The sequence below is a fragment of the Camelus bactrianus genome, chromosome 2 (assembly GCF_048773025.1).
Source record: "Camelus bactrianus isolate YW-2024 breed Bactrian camel chromosome 2, ASM4877302v1, whole genome shotgun sequence".
Lineage (NCBI taxonomy): Eukaryota > Metazoa > Chordata > Mammalia > Artiodactyla > Camelidae > Camelus > Camelus bactrianus.
The window spans coordinates 62,351,085-62,369,475 of NC_133540.1; the positions used below are offsets into that span (position 1 = coordinate 62,351,085).

At 35.1% G+C, this 18,391-nt stretch overlaps 1 protein-coding gene across 4 annotated transcripts in view; it reads right to left on the reverse strand.

Moving 5' to 3' along the window:
* TET2 (tet methylcytosine dioxygenase 2) overlaps positions 1-18,391 on the reverse strand; it is a 123,758-nt gene that overhangs the window by 50,085 nt on the left and 55,282 nt on the right. The gene's annotated exons all lie outside the window — the stretch shown is intronic.

The following is an 18,391-nucleotide window of genomic DNA, read 5'->3' on the forward strand; positions in this document are numbered from 1 at the left end:
CTAAATCAAAAGGTCATAATTCCTATTGGACAAAGAAAAACAACAGAACAAAGTGACATCTTTATTTCTGTAAACCTACTTCCTTTGAAATGCTAAGAAATGGCCTAGACATGCAAGCCACTGGTCACCAATGGCTCCTGAGCCTTTGAAATGTGGTTAGTACGAATTGAGATGTTCTGTAAGTATAAATACACACTGGATTTCAAAGGTCTTAGTGTGCACAAAAAAAGAAAATAACTCAGTTTCTTAAAATACGTATTACATGCTGAAACAATATGATTTTGGTTAAGTAAAATACATTATTAAAAAAATTTTTTTTACTTGTTTTAACGTGAGTACTGGAAAATTAAAAATTTTACACGTGGCTTATGGTGTACTTCTATTGGGTAGCTTGGAGCTAAACTAATACTCTTAATCATCAGTAGCCTTTAATTTAAAAACTTTTGTTTCCAGGATCATGAGAATTGATTTGTAGTCTTTGATGTAAGGGGTTTCTCCAAAATCAGGGGCACCACCACTTTTCAAAAGGTAAGAAGCATAGACATAAGCCTAGGAAAATCCTTCATAGACGAGGTCAATTAGCTTTCCAAACACTACAACCAAAAATTCTTTCTTTCAGTAACTAAATCAATTTCCACTGTACCAAACAAAATGTATTTACATGCACACATGTACACTTATGTTATATAAACTTGCAGGTTCTTTATACACTGTATATTGTCCTACTTAATTTTTAGATAATACCTTTATCTATAAATACATATTTATATTTATTATATATGTAATATATTATTCTCTGTTATGGTCCATACCACATAATTTGGACATTCTTTAAAGTGTCAAGGGCAGAATTACAATGGATGAAGTTTGCGTATCTTTTATGAGCATAATATTAGCTTCTAAGAAGAAATGAAGTTGACTTAGAATAAAATTTATTTCAATATGGAACTTTAAACACAACAGACATTTTTAAACACTAATTTAATATTATTGTTAGAATTATTCTGCCCATGACAGCAAGTCCTTTACTGAGTACAACCATCAGATGTGAAGAGTTAGTTAAATGGTTAACCTTTTAAGGGAGGACAGGAAAAGGGTATATTGTCTTTCCATTTTAGGATGAAGATAATTCGTTATTTGATGATTATTTGTTATTAGTCTATGAATCTGACTGAGAAAATTTAAACCAATAAAGTACCACTTGACAGGAAGAAAAAAAAAGAAATATTTTCTTTGACTTCAATATGTCCTAGACCACACTTTGCACCTGTATCCCAGAGTATTACACAATCCAGTAACCCACTTGGAACAGCACTCTCACAATCACCCAGTGCTTTTATACTTCCATTGGAAAGCATTATTTATTTTTAATAAAAACAGAAAAAAATGAGACCTGTTCATTTTGACTATTATAAAAATACTGGCAAAGCTTTCATGCTGTAATTTGCACAGTGTATATAAATATACAAAGTTTTTTCAAGCTTACAAAAGTCAGTAATCTATGTATTAGGCAAGAAAATCTTCCAAGATAATTTTTTGTAGATATCTACCAGCTAATCAGTGAAAAAAGAGTTAGTAGGTGGTGGTTGTTGCTGCTGCTGCTGCTGCTGTTATTATTGTTATTGTTGTTGTTGTTATTATTATTAACAAATTTAGGGGAAAGGGGGAAATTTTTCCAAAGTTAAACTAAGTGTTTTCTGGAATGAATGTAAATTTTTGCCTTAGAGATATTTTTGTGTGGCATTCCCTTTGCTTCTGAGTGACTAAGAACAGAAATAAAATTTTTTATTCATTCATACCTGCTCTTCTAAGTGACTGATAACAGAAATATTTTGAATTCTCATAATTGATTTTTTGATATTGAAATTAAATATCCTTTATTTTTTCCTACACTAGAGAACATATAATTAATATGATGTACAGTACTAGTCAGGATACTTTTCCCTTGTGAAGCTGAATATTTAAATGCTTTTTAAAGTAATGCCAGCTTTTGGAAGTTTGTATATGGTAATTTATGCCAAATAAAATTATAATACAGTTTATGCCAAATAAAATTGAGCCTATAAAAAGCAGGAGAGAGAATTTTCATTTTAGAACAAGACTCACTTTTTACAGTAGGGACAATGACTCACCTATGAGGACACTGGTCAGTCAAAATTAAGGCACTAATTTTTTCTTAAAACTGTTATGAAATTTATATGCAAGAGCATAAGGCAGAAGAGCCTTTGGTAAACCTGGAAAGAATGACTGTGTATGCTTCCCCTGTGATGTTCTTCATGATGTCAACACTTCATGTTACAGCATTAGTTACAATCTAAAAATGAATAGCGAGCTTTTAATATATTCCTTAAAAGATGTTCCTATGGGTGATGGCCGATTTCAAGCTATCAAACTCCAGCTCACAAAATTCTGAAAATTTCACAATCTGTTCTTGCTAACTCTTATAAGCTGGTTCTAAGCATACTACTGTTAGAGCTACCAAAATATTAACAAATCATGTTATCTTTTTTTTGAGGGGGGGTAGAAATAGAATGAATGTTCCCTTAGATCAAATGCATGCCATATGATTTGGGTAGTCTTCCTTACTTCCAGAATAGCAATGGACAGAGAGCTCTTCCTCAAAGGATTACTGAACAGCATTTAAAACTTTTGGAAGGCCAAGAAATTTAAAAATTACTTACTCAAAATGAATGGTATTATGTGATGATGGTGGTCCTAACAATGTACAAAACATTTCAGAGCATAAGAAGGAATCTAGTTCCACTCTCTCATTTTACAGATGTAAAAACTGAGCAAATTTTTTTTCAAGTTAGGCATCAAAATAATTGCTCCCACCAGGGCTAGCCTGGCAGTTTCATAGAAGCTCTTCCTGCCACATAATATTAAGAAAAATGCATAATTCAGGGAGTTGGTTCTGTTAATAAATTCACACTTTGCCAACATTTTAGTTTTTGGGGGACTTAGGATGAAAAAAAAATATTCTAGTTACATATCTGTAGGTCTGTAATCATTTGCATGATTAACGGTATTGTGCATGTATTTCACTAAGGTATCATTTCTTTGTGTGGATTAGAATGGAATGTAAAAGATGTAAACATTTAGTACGTGGAATCTGAAGTTGCCACAGAGTTATTCTAATCCCTTCTTTGCTACCTTTCTAGATTACCTTTTTAATTAATGCTGGGATGCTGGTGATTTTTCTCTAAAACATCTGAGAACAATTTATAAATTTCCCCCAGTAATGTCAACTGAGAGAACTGGAATTCAATGTGCATTAGTTCATTTGTGTCAGTCAGGCATCAGTTGAAGCCCTACTCAGTGCAAGGGCTCTGAAGTGGCACAAGCACAAAGATGCAGAGGTCCTGCAGTGCCCTGGACTGTGGTTATGGTGAGACAGTGTGACTGTTCAAGTGCCACAGGAGTACAGGGCAGGGGAGAAGCACTAGCAGCTGTCAGGGTCTGCATGCCATCAACCCAAATTTCCCTTGTGAAATTTAACTTCATTCCCTCTTGCAATAATAAGAAAGACATACATGTCCCACTAAATCAAAGTTAGTTTTAAAAGGATGACAACGAATGTTCACCAAAAACATCTATCAACATCATTGAGGCAGAAGAACTAGTGTCCTAAGTAGAATATGTATCAGTAGTTACCAAGTACAGAGGAGACCGTACAAAAAAACTGAATGGAGTGCATTTTTTAAAAACTAATAATATTCAACAAATGACTTGTGGAAACTCCTCTGGTTATTGAATTCTTAGGAAAAGACATAGCATATATTTAGCTGCTTTAACAGTTATCTTTGCTAATAAAAATATAATAAGTAGCTCATTATTTAAATTGTACACACATGCAGTTTTTGATTATGTGGTACACCATGTTTATAGGTTTACCAAAAAAGCCAGCAAAGTGACTTAAACTTTAAGAATGAACAAAATAACATGGAAGCAACCTAAACACCCATCAACAGATGACTAGGTAAAGAAGTTGTGGGGGGTGTGTGTGTGTGTATATGTAATGTTATATATATATATATAGATAATATATATCCTGGAATACTACTCAGCCATTAAAAAGAATGAAATAATGCCATTTGCAGCAACATGGATGGACCTAGAAATTATCATACTAAGTGAAGTCAAAAAGAGAAGGACAAATACCATGTGATATCACTTATATGTGGAATCTAAAATATGATACAAATGAACTTATTTATGAAACAGAAACAAAATCACAGACATAGAAAAATAATGGTTACTAAAGGGGAAAGGGGGCAGGAGAGATAAATTAGGAGTTTGGGATTAGCAGATACAAACTACTATATATATAAAATAGATAAACAACAAGGTCCTACCATATAGCACAGGGAACTATATTTAATATCCTGTAATGAAGCATAATGGAAAATAATATGTATATATGTATATACTCTTTTCCATTATGGTTTATATAACTGAATCACTGCTGTACACCAGAAACTAATACAACATTGTAAATCAACTATAAGAAAAAAAGAAATGAAACAAGAATGGACAAAATATACCACTCATTCTAAAACCAGCTTTGGCATTTTTTAAAAAGAGGCAGTTTTAGAAATTATTTACCTAAATGGCGGGTGTTAATTAAATAACAATTTAAAATGTCATAATTTAGATCTTACTAGTCATATGATTTAGGTTTATCCCTTTATTCTAATATTCTAATATACCCCATGAAGTACGGTCTTCTAAGAAACCAAAAAGAGTAGTTTTATCTGCTATAAATGTCACTTTTTTTTTTTTAAGAAATTCTAAAGGTCAAATTATAATCAGGTAATAGGAATATAAAGAAGCTGTTACGGCCACTCTATGATTTCGGCTAATGCTCCAGAATAATTTTTCATAAGCTGTGAAGGAGAAAGAGAGAAAGATACTGAGATAGGGATTGAGAACTTTGAGTAAAAATGCCAAGTATGTCAACCTTCAGCTGTGTCAGAGGTACACATTAATGAAGCATGTTTATCTTGGTTGAAAACACTAGCCTTCTGACTTGTCGCCAGCATTGTGGTTTCTTAAGGCCAAAGCAGGCTTTAGCCTCAGCAGTTTTTACTTTGGTATTTGATTTTGCTCCTTCTCACGACTCTCTGACAATAATTTATTATGAATTCAAGTCACATCAGCAGCATCTGTGAAACAATTACTGCATCCAGGACTGACTCTGCAGTCTAATCCATCATAATTATGACAGGCCTCTTTGAAGATGCTATGATGCATGACTTAAAAATAGCACATTAGTGTGCAAATGGTTCGGCATCTCATTTCACCAATATGCATTTAGGGTTGTAATTTAGCTCAACACCATTTGACTCTTTTTGAATCACTCAAGAATGGTGGCTGCACCTCTCACCACATAAAGCTGTAGAGGATGCTCAAAATGTGTGAAAAGGGTTTTTGTTTTTGCTTCTAGATTTTGGCTTATTGATTTTGTTGGTGGTGTGTCTTTTACTGCTGTAAGAGGAAAAAAACACACACATCATTTAAATCTCATGTCAGCTATTTTCAAGAAGACAAGAGACTCAATTTATAGATCTGTTTAGCTGCCATACAATAAGACAAAACTTTTTTCCCTATAAAAATACCTTTGACTTCATATTAAAAGTATATAAAATATGCTACTCTTGTCAGATGAATCCTGTTTATTAATTTATGCAAATTACTGGGGTAAATTCTTAAGACCAGTTACCTGCAGGGACTGCATCGAGTCAAGCCCATGAGTTTCAGCATCAGCCTTAGGAGATGACTGTATATGCCTCTATCACCTCCACCCACAGGCTCTGCACCTATTGGTCATTCAGGTGTTAGGAATTAATTAGTTCCTGACATGGAAGACATTGAGTAAAGACGATGTATTTGACTACACTGCCTGCATAGATGGCACTATTCTCCAAAATTTTAGATTCTTCCTACCAAAATGGGACATAATGTGTGTCAACTACACGTTTATTTCAAAATATGTGCAGGACAGTGGGCCCCAGTTTTGTCTAGTGAATGTTCCTGTGGACAGTGCTCTAAAATTCTGACCAAAATGTTGGTTTCAATCCCTATCTTCTACGTCTATCAAACTCCTTCCACTTGGTTTGACTTTCTTTCTTAATATATAATATTAGTACAGCTGTTAAGTCCCTCTCTGGAAACAAGCAAAGTGTTCTTTAAAGGGCATAACTTACTAAATTAAAAAAAATTTTTCATTTATAGTAATGGTAAAATATTAAGGGAAAAGTCAATCAATCCAAAACATAATTTCAACAGAAAAATTTGTGTATCCAAACTACATGTTAAGCTTGGAACATAATGTTTTATATTTGCATTAAACATGGAGAACATAAGGTGAATCAGTATTTTTACTGTGAAACTGACTTTTCTATTTCTACTCTTATAAGAACTTTGAATCTTAATATTAAGAGATCTGTGAAGGCGTACTTCACATATCCCAGAAAAAAAGCCAGTAAACACATGAGTGTGTCAGAATCTGGGAGGAAGAGCCTGCGTTCCCAGCAGTGCATTAATTACACAAGCAGCTGCACGCACGTGACAAGCACTTGCGTTGCTCCTGTGGTGTGAACATGCTTCCTGGGGAGGCCTCATCCAGTTTTTCACAATCCTCAGTAGAAACTACGTAATTCCAACGTATGAAGTTTTAAAATGTGTTTCTTATCTTAAAAGAACAGCATAGACAACATTTAATAACAAATAGATTATTTGAGGGAGGAGAGTCAGGTGGAATGTCACTGAAGGTTAGGGAGGAGGCTTACAGACAGAATTCTCCGTGGAAGACATGGAAACAATGGACAGTTTAGAAATGAAACTGCTTACAGCCTGCAACTCTAGTCAACGAGTTTCCCAACTGGGAAGGCGGGCATCATCTTCTGTCAGTTCTCAATTAGCCACATATCTATCTGTTCATCCTGAGATTGTTTCTCAAATTTGGGCTTATTCCAGGTCTCTGACTTTCAGCAAACTAATATGTGCTGAGGGGAAAGATCATCGAATATAATTAGGAATGTAATTTGTCACAAGCATTATTTGCTTCTCATAAATCATAAAAGCTATTCAGGGTTTTCAGTTTCAGTCCACTCTCATCATTAAAATGGCTAATTATGAGCTAGTTATTCTTACTAGGACACATTTACTTGAATACACTCTAGCCAGTGCTTGACATTTCTGATTAACAAGATGTATTCTAGAAACTAGTTGTTTGGGCTTGATCTCGCTGATACCCTATCTGAGAATCTGTCCAGTGAACAAACACGCCCCAGCAGGGGGAGGCTGTAGGCTGGGCTCTCTGCAGGCAAAGCTGAGGTAGGAGAGATGAAGAGAAGGCAGACTTCCTGGGCAGGGAGCCGTGCAGTAAGAGCCCCTGGGGTCCCTCCGAAGAACGCACGTGTGCCGAGAGAGAGCCAGTATTTGGATGCTTGCCCCATAGAGGGCATCCAATGGCTAGTCAATGTCAACCACCAAAATAGCAACATCCAAGGTCCTGCTGCTTTGTTCAGGCAAATGGGGAACCCTAAGCATTTTTCATCCTTCCTTAGCCCTGCCCAACCTCCTAGTGGCTAGTGTTTAAAAGAGAGAGGGCAGGGGCAGAGAGATTCAGAGTGAGACTCTCAACTCCAAATGTTGGAGCCAGAGGTTAAGGCTGTGCTGGGTAAGAAGACCCCTGACTCAGGCTTGACTTGGGAGTTTTAAGATGACTAGGACTGAGTTTCAAAGACTGGAATAAAATTATTCTAATAACCAGAAGATGCTATAAAAGTATGGAGCCTAATCAAGACAACACCATAGGATAGTGGGGTGTGTGTGTGGGGGCAATATCATAGTATATTTACAGGTAAATTATAGGGGGAAATGGCTTCATTTTTATGCCTTGAAGTATGATTTTTCCAATAAAACTGTTGCATAAATCCGACAAAGCAGTTTCTGGTAATATAAAAGAACTTTATGTAATTTCTGACAGGGCTCATAATCATGCAATGTTTTTATATAGTGACAGAGGCAGAGTCATAAAAATAAAATGTCGATGTATTCATTCTTTTATTTAACAAACATTTATTTGAGCACATCCTATGCCTACCTGCTAGGCACCGTCATAGCCAACAGCAGTACAGCACTGAGCAAAAGAAACAAACGGCCCTGCCCTCTTGGACCTGATACTCTACTGGAGAAAGAGGCAATAAACATAATAAGGAATAAACTGCATGGTATAATAAGAAGATGTTGAGTGTTAAAGGACTTACAAGGCAGGGGTGAGGATCAAAAGTACCAGGGAAGATTTGCAGGTTGCCTTATTAAATACTTTAGTCAGAGTAAGTCTTATTGAAATAGACCTGAACACAGTCTTGGAACCAAATTATGTAATCAACATCCAGCTCACCAAGATGATCCTAATTAATCAATGTGTGAAACTGTATTATTGGATACACTGTCACACATCTGGAGCCCTAAAATCAAGAATGGAAAAAGGGAAAAAAAAAACTACCAAGATGTAGAAAATAACTATATTAGAGTTACCTAATGTGTCACATACCCAGGGGGCTTTAAAGTATTATTGTGAAACAAATTAATAACATACCCTGGAAGGGCAGGGGGAGGTGGTTGTGGTAATAGCTCAGTGGTGGAGCGCATGCTTAGCATGCACGAGGTCCTGGGTTTAATCCCTAGTACCTCTGTTAAAAAAAAAAGAAAAAGAAAAAAAGATTAAAAAAAAAAAAAAACTAACATTTTATAGACAACTCCATACTAGGGATACTTGGAACACAGGCATTTTGGCATTTATACTTTGTATTGTATTCATGAAATCTGCTCCCTCTCAAAGGTGTTTTGTTCCTACCACTGCCTCAGAAGTCATGCCATCTGTGTTTCTGAGAAGTTTTATACAACCTTGAACAGCTCCATCTTCATAGCAATCTAGTCCTAATCTGCTACAGTTACCATGACAACCTAGTCATTTTTTTTTTCTTCCCATCTTGAAACAACTAGTGATTACTGTGGTTCAGTTAACTTGTAGGTTGTTACAGTTATTCTTGAGGGTAAAATGAATATTCTATGTAAAGATTAATAATGGAGATGCCATTAAACCCATTACCCATCAATAGGTTACCAAGTTAAGATACTTCAATATGTGCCAGTCCTAAAGAATACTGCCAATATTATTTCATAATGTAAATAAAATAATTTCTGTCCACCAGAAGAAAAAAAAGGAAAAGAGATTTTCTACTGAGTAAAACATTAGGAAAATGAAAAAAGTCAACTATGTAGATATTTTAAAAGAACATTATATAACCATGTGTTCATCAGAAACATGTTCTCATATATTATGAAGGTTACTCTCATCTTCTTTATCTTTTGTGTTTTGTTAGAAGATCTGATAAATACTTTATATTGCCCAAAATTATAGTATACATTTTAAATGATACCAAAGTAGAAATAAAAAGACTGTGAAATTTTTTTTTCCCTCAAAACAAGTTCTTACTTCTGGAAACACAATCTAAGGGATCCAGAGGTAGTATTTAACATGGTCTCTGCCTTTAGGGATTTTAGTTACTACACTGGCTAGGTAAGACATATGTATATAAGAACAGCTATTCAGAGCTGGTCCTGGGTATAGATTTTTGAGCAAGTCACAAACTTCACACATCACAATTTAAAAAAAAAACTCAATTATAATCTGAGGGAAATGAACATGATTACGTCTACGTTCTTTTTGAGGTCTAAAATACGATTTTCTAAAATTAGCAGTGATAGGGGGAAGGGTATAGCTCAACTGGTAGAGCACATGCTCAGCACACAAGAAGTCCCAGTTCATTCCCCGGTACCTCCTCCAAGCGGAAATCAATGAAGAAACCTAATTACCTGCCCTTCAGACTACAGATAATAAAATTGGCAATGATAAATATCTACTGGGTCTCACTGAAAAAAGGCATCAAGAAGACTATTTTTGGTCTGAAAAGTATACTTTTCACCTCATTTTACCAATAAGTAAATAGAAACTAAAAGAGTAAAGTAGCTTGGCATAGCTGATACAAGGCAGATGTAGATATGAAACACAGACCTGTCAACCTCTGAGCCAAAGTGTGGCTAGATGGGGGAGGTCAGCTCAGGGCAGAGAAGCAGGTCTGGCACTCCTTATGTTTATAAAAGCACTCCATATACCGTCCCAGGAAGAGAAACTCTGGATTGGTCCTTATGAGTACAGTCACTATGCAAGCAAATTCTTCTAAGGAGCAAGGATGACTAAACTTTCTTCACTGATACTATGTCTGTACTAAAAATACCATTTGAATTCAAAATAACACCTAATTATCTACAAAGTAATTTCCATATAACCATAGCATTATTTAGGGGAGATCACAAATTTACATGTCACACCAAAGGATGCATTAAAGGTTGATTTGGATAATGATTTGACCAAGAAACACAGCCAAATCTGTTATCATGACCATAATTAAATCCACTAAAAGAAGAATTAGCTTTTTATCTGAAAATAATTTCAAATTAACAAATTAGTGAATAAGCCAAGTTCATGGCATTTTCATGGAATAGAATTTTCTAGAGAAAAAAATCTGATAGTATACATTTTCTGTCTTAACTTGTATCAAATTATTATGTTTACACTTCAATTATATTTGAATATGATATATGCAATATAAATCAGAAGCCATGTGTGTTTAAAATGTCACCAACTCTCTAAACATTGTGGCTTTCCCTTGTTCCCTTTCCTTTCCATCGTTCGGTGGTTATAAACACTCTGGTTTTAATTATCATCTTATAAATATGGTACCATAAAATAAGTCTACCAATTAAAATACACACTGAATTAGTTTTCTAGGGTTCTTTTGGTGAGGGAGAGGAGGAGGTAATTAAGTTTTATTTATTTAAATTTTGTTTTTAATGGAGGTCCTGGGTATTGAACCCAGGACCTAGTGCATGCTAAGCATGTGCTCTACCACTTGAGCTATACCCTCCCCACAACACACTGAATTAGAATGAAGAAAAAGAACTTCTCAGATTAACTCATAAAGGTTACAGAACTGTAGTAAGCAGAAGCAACAACATTTCCATGAAAGGACTCTGTTAGAAATTCAAAACAGTATTTCCTTTGAACTCTACGCCACCCCCACCTGCTGCAAAGAGTTATAGAGAAATAAACACATTTGAAACATTCATTTGTTTTAGTCTTTGGCTTTAAACATTGATTTCTACTCAACTTGTCTTTTTCCATCTCCCCCAGAAACTCTAACGAAAACTCCAAGTCCCACTAACTCTAGTATTCACAGTGTGGAAATGTTTTATACTGTCTGCTAAACCCACAGGTAGCAATAAGGATCATAAAATAGTCTGAAGCAAAATTAATTTTATTTGAGGGGAGAACAATGGGTAGAAAGAAATGGTGGTTAGTCTCCTAACAAAAAAATTATTTTAGTCACATATAGAGAAAACACACTCTGAACTGTCAGATTTTTCTATTCAAAGGCATTGACTTACAGTTAAAATGTTCCTCAGGCCCCCCACTTATGGTCCTGCATAAAAATTCAACACTGCTCTGCTGAAAGAGGTTATGGGTTAGAATCCTAGAATTGAGTTGGCATCCTGGTCCCCTTTTAGTTTCCTACAATTCAAGGCAAACTCTTTCTCATGTTTAAACGGTCTTTTTGTGGCAAAGGGCAGCATGAAGAGATGGTGAAATCATTGCAATCAAGAAAAAAAAAAAAAAGAAATCTGGCTGATCTCATCTTAACTGCAGTTAATGCTTTGAGATGGTGTTTAAAATGGCGTTATTGAAGCAATGCTGGGAAAATGTTGTATTCCTTTGTTTCTCTATTCAGAATACTTTGAAAACTCTAAATCTTTCTTCAAAACCCACTCTGGCATTTCCAGCTTTGGAAGACTGCCACAGAGCTACCAATCTTAAAGACTCAAAGTACCCACTAGCTAATTTAATGTTTAAATAATTGAAATTATAATGTGCTGAATCAGAATCCAAGCTTTTCAGTAATAAATATAAGTCAAAGGTCACAAAGTTTAAAAAGCTCTTTCATTAATTTTCTTGAACATAGATTTCATGATCTGGCAAGTGATCACAAGATGTTACTATAGAGAGGCACTGAACCCATTCTTTTTGGTTTAAATGCTACTTAACTGAAGAATATTAGATTTTTACAAAAATGTCCCATGTGGCATTTTCTGCTTAAAAAAGAAAAGCATTATATATTTGTTAGTATACGTGGCAAAATTTTATGGTACACTTTTTGACACTTATTTTCCAATTTCATCATTTATTGAGCCTGTGAGCTAAGGACTGTGGTAGGTGCCACGAGAAACACAATGATGACTGGCTGTAGTGCACTCAGGGAGCTTAATCTAGAGGGCACAGAGTTATAAGAAGATAATGCCATCCAGCTCATACAAACAGGAAACTATGGAACATATATCCAAATGGAGATGATTTTGATAGAGGCCCTTAAAAATTTTTAGAATTTCTTCAGTTGCAGTGAAAGAAGAGCATTCTAGGTGAATGCTTGAGAAAATTTACAGAAACCGTAAAATAACAAGAAATCTAGTTGGTCAAGCAAAGGTATACATAAAACCTTAAAGTCAGAAGGATACAGAAGTGACAGTAGTTAAGGTGTCATTTTAAGTAAGGCTCTTTGTGATTATTACTACAAGCTTTGATGCATAATCACTCAGCTTGATTAAAACTAGCTAAAAAAATTTAGTATGCTTCTTCTAAGACTTACTTTTTCTGAATATATTTGAAAAGCTGAGAATCTTCCTGAGTTCTACATTTATACCCTTATAATAACCAAGTAAGTGTGCTGTCAAATTTGAGCATACAAATTGAGTTCTACTCCTAAAAATTGCCACTGTAGGCTATTTCATACTGTAATTGTATATTTCCATGCTAGAAGAAGGGTTGAGGAGCTGAGTCAAGACTTAAACTCAGACTTGATGTAGTTAAAAAGAAAACAGAGACACAGATCCATTTGTAATGTTAAACTTCCAATGGACTCTTTTGGTGGGAAATGGTGGGGTGAAGAATGAATGCTTTTTTTTTTTTTAAATAATGGAAAGTTAGAAAATTGAGACTAATAACATGAACTCAATTTTTAATGTGTTTAAGCTGGAAAGAACAGCACTAGAAAATACAGACAGTCTTCACAATTTCATTTTCCAAAATTTTGTGCATCTTTGATTTAGCGTACATAAATGAATTATTTTACTCTAGTTTAAAATATAGGTGTGTAAACTAAACTCAAAGCAAAAAGAAGAGGTGGGGAAGGTATAGCTCAGTGGTAGAGTGCATGCCTAGCATGCATGAAGTCCTGGGTTTAATCCCCAGTACCTCCATTAAAAATAAATAAATCTAATTAACTACCCCCCCCCAAATAAAAAGCAGAAGGAAGGAAATAAGATCAGTAGAAATAAATTAGATAACTGGATAACAATAGAAAAGATTTATAAAACTTGAGAGTTGGTTCTTTGAAAAGATAAACAAAACTGACAAACTTTTAGCTAGACTAACCAAAAGAAAAAAGAGGGCTCAAATAAATAAAAATAAAAGTGACAACATTATAATTGATAACACAGAAATACAAAGGAACATAAGAAATTACTATGAACAACTATACACCAAACTTAGACACCCTAGAATAAATGGATTATTCTCAGAAAGGACCAAACTACCAAGATTGAATCATGAAGAAATAGAAAATCTGAAGACCAGTAATGAGTAAGAAATTGAATCAACAATCAAAAACCTCCCAGTAAAGAAAAGCCCAGGATCAGATGGCTGGTTTCACTGGTGCATTTTAATAAACAGTTAAATAAAAATTAACATCAACTCTTCTCAAACTTTTCCAGAGAATAGAAGAGGTGGAACACTCCCAAATGAGGCCAGCATTATCCTGATTCCAAAGTCAGATAAGGATATAAGAAAAGAAAACTATAGGCCAATATCCCTGATGAATATAGATGCAAAAACTCAACGAAATACTAGGAAACCAAATTCAAGAGCACATTAAAAGGATCATACACCATGATCAAGTGGGACTCACTCATCCTTGAAATGCAAGGATGGTTTAATAAATGTGACACATCACATTAACTGAATGAAAAATAAAAATCGTATTATCATCCCAACAGATGCAGAAACAGCATTTGATAAAATTCAACATTCATGACTGAAAAAAAAAAAAAAAAAAAAAACTAGAGTGAATGTTCCTCAACATAAGACCATATATGACAAGCCTACAGGTAATATTACACTCAATGGTGAAAGATTGAAAACATTTCCTCTATGGTCAGGAACAAGACAAGGGTGCCTACTGTCACCACCCATATTTAACATAGTACTGGAAGTCCTAGCCAGGGCAACTGGGCAAGAAAAAGAAATAGAAGGCATCAGAACCAGAAAGGAAGAAGTAAAACTCTCTCTATTTGAAGATAACATGATTTAATATAGAGAAAATCTTAACGATTCTATCCACCCCCTGCCAAAAAAAACAAAACAAAAAGGCAGACCTAATCAACAACTTCAGAGAAGTTGCAGGATATAAAATTAACATACAAAAATCAGTAGTGTTTCTATGCACTAACAATGAAGTAGCTGAAAAAGAAATAAAGAACATGATCCATTTACAATAGAATCAAAAACAATACAATACTTAGGAGTAAATTTAACCAAGGAGATGGAAGATTACTATGCTGAAAAACTTTAAAACATTGATGAAAGAAACTGAAGAAGACATAAATAAATGGAAAGGTATCCCATGTTTATAGATTAGAAGAATTAATACTGTTAAAATGCCCATTTCCCCAAAGCCATCTACAGATCCAGTGCAATCCCTATCAAAATTCCAATAACATTTTTTTTTTACAGAAGCAAAAAAATTCTAAAATTTATATGGAACCACAAAAGACCCCAAATACCCAAAGCAATTGTGAGAAAAAGTACAAAATGGGAGGCATCACACTTCCTGATTTCAAGCAATATTATAAAGCTATAGTAATCCTAACAGTATGGTACTGGCAAGAAAACAGACATACATACCAAGGGAACAATCAAGAGCCCAGAAATAAACTGACACATACAATCAACTAATATATGACAAGGGAGCCAAGGATACTCAACGGAGAAAAGACAAGTCTCTTCAATAAATGCTTCTGGGAAAACTGAATATTCACATGCAAAAGAAGAAAACTGGATTCCTAACCCTACACCATTCACAAGAAGTAACTCAAAATGGACTAAAGTCTTAAACATAAGACCTGAAACCATAAAACTCCTAGAAGAAAACACTGGAAAAAAGCCCCTTGCAGAGGTCTTAGCAATGATTTTTTGGATATGACACCTAAAGCACAAGCAACAAAATAAAAAATGAACAAGTGGGACTGCATCAAACTAAAACATTTCTGCACAGCAAAAGAAACAATCAGCAAAATGTAAAGACAGCCTATAATGGAAAAAAAATTTGCAAATCAAATATGTGATAACAGGTTAATATCCAAAGTATATAACGAATTTATACAACTCTGTAGCAAAAACCTCAAATAATCCAATTTCAAAATGGGCAAAGGACCCGAACAGACTTTTTTCCAAAGAAGATATATATATGAATGGCCAATGGGTACATCAAGAGGTGCTCAATATCACTAATCATTAGGGAAATGGAAATTAAGACCACAATGTGCTATCACCTCACAGCTTTCAGAGTAGCTATCATCACAAGACAAGAGGTTGCACATTGTGGTGACGATGTGGATAAAAGCGAACACTTACACACTGTTGCTGGGATTGTAAATTGGTGCAACAACTATGGAAAATATAATGGAATATCCTCAAAGAATTAAAAATAGAACTACCATCTGTTCTAGAAATTCCACTTCTGGGTTTATATCTGAAGGAAATAAAAGCACTGTGTTGAAGAGATATCTGCCCTGCCATGTTCATAGCAGCATATTTCCAACAGCCAAGAGACAGAAGCAACCTAAGTGTTCATTAATGGATAAATGGATACAGAAAGTGTGAGACATATATATGAATATTACTCAACCATATAAAAGAAGGAAATCCTGCTATTTGCAACAACATGGGTGGAAACTTGAGGGTATTATACTAAGTGAAGTAAGTCAGAGAAAGACAAATGCCATATGATCTTATTTATATATAATCTATACAAACAAACAAACAAACAAAAACAAACTCTAACTCATACAAACAGAATAAATTGGTGGTTACCAGAGGCAGGGGTGGAGGTGGCAAAATGGGTGAAGGTGATCAAAAGGTACAAACTTACAGTTATAAAATGAGTAAGTCACAGGGATGTAATATACAGCATGGTGATCATGGTTAATAATACTGTATTGTATATTTGAAAGTTGCTAAGAGAGTAGAAAAAGTTCTCAGCACAAGATAAAAATATTTGTAGCTATGTTGGGTGATGGATATTAACTGAAATTATGGTGGTGATCATTTTGCAATAAATTTATCAAATCACTACATCGTGCACCTTAAATTTATGCAATGTTGTATGTCAATTATATGTTAAAACTGGAAAAATAAAAAAATACAGGTGGGTGTGTGTGTGTGTGTACACCTACAAATACAAGCATATAGGCAAACAGCCTACCATAAAATTCCAAGTTGCCAATCTTTATAAATAACTGATTTTGAATACATAAGAAAAATAATTCAACACTTGAAACTATCATAAACATTCATTTAATAGTGTTTTTGTGATTAAATATAACCTTTTGAAAGTCTGCTGTTCCTCTCAATCCAAAAAGGGCATTGAGTGATCTGTACAGGTCATTTTGCAAAGCAGAACAGTAAGAAGATAAAGAAGAGGTGCTCTTCATTATAATTATGAGTAAACTGGACTTGTCAACCATCTGACAAGACAGACACTGCATAGTTTGAAACTTTCAAAACTTCTCATATTTTTGAGACAGAGAAAGTGCTGAAATGAGAGTACTTAATTGTATCCTCAGCTCAATTTCTCTTGAGGCCAAGATGGGAATAGTCAAAGGTAGGAGTATCTGTCTCCACTGCCACCTACTTTTTATACCTCATTCCATCAGTGGCATACAGTCATTTTCAGGGTAGACATGACGTATCTGTAGAGAATCTCAATGACTTAAGTTGGAGTTAAAAAGTAGACTTTGCAGTCAGATAGATCTACATGTACTTAAATTTTAAAATCTTCCTTCTTCCACTTACTGTGTGATGCTGGTGGAGTTTTTTTAATCTAGTGACAACACCAACACTGAAGGGGTTACTGAGTATTAAGTGAGGCATATGAAAGACAAATGAAATGACTCTCTGTTCCCCACCCAGGCATGCATATTCTGCTTCTACACCTTTGTGCTTCCATTCTCTCCTTCTTACAGGATTTCCCTACCTATCTTCCAAGGTTCAATAAAAATTCACTTCCTCCATACAGCTTTTCCTGTTCCCTTTCAGCCAGAAGAGCTGCCCTCTTCCAAACGCTCTTTCCCTTTAGACCTGTATTAGGACACTCTCACTTTAGTGACATCTTGCCTTAGTTGTCTTCTGTCTCTCATTGCTCCTCCTCACTGTCCTATCAAGCACCTCTTCCTCTGCTTATTCCTTTGATGCCAGTGTCCTCGGGGTTCTAGTCTAGAACTTCTTCAACATTCATTCATCTATTTACTCATTCTATTTAACAGGTAGCTATATTCAAGGTATTGCTGAGTTCTAGAGATGTGGGATGAACAAGAGAGTCTAGATTCCCTCATTAATGAAGTTTATTTAGACAAACAAGTAAACAAATAAGAAAATTGCAGATTCCTAAGTGTTCTGAAGGAAATAAATCTGAATGTTAGGACAGAGAGGGGCTAAAAGGGAATTATTTAATAGAGAAGTTAGGGAAAGACTTTGAGTTGCCAACCTCTATCTGAGCTGAATGAAAAAGCCAGTGGCAGGAAAAGTTGGCGGAAGAATGTCCCAGTCAGATGGAACAGAAAGTACACAGGCACTGAAGCGTAAATGAGCTTGGCCTATCTGAGAAACAGAGGAACTGGTCTGGTTAGTTCTCAGTAAGCAAGAGAGAGGGAGAGCAGTTTTAAGATGAGGTTAGAGGCATGTAAAGGCCAGGGAGGGGTGAGGCACTTAGATCACTACTGAAATCCAATGAGAAGCCATTGAGTGTTACATAAAGAATACTTGCATACTCTGATGTGGACTTTTACAGATCACTCTGGTAGTTTATGGAGAATTAACTGAAGGCATTGAGAGTAGATGCATCAAGCTGGGAGACTGCTGTAATCCAAGAGAAAGAATGTGATCTCCTGAAGCAGGGGGAGAGCAGTGGAAACACAGAGAAGTGAATGGATT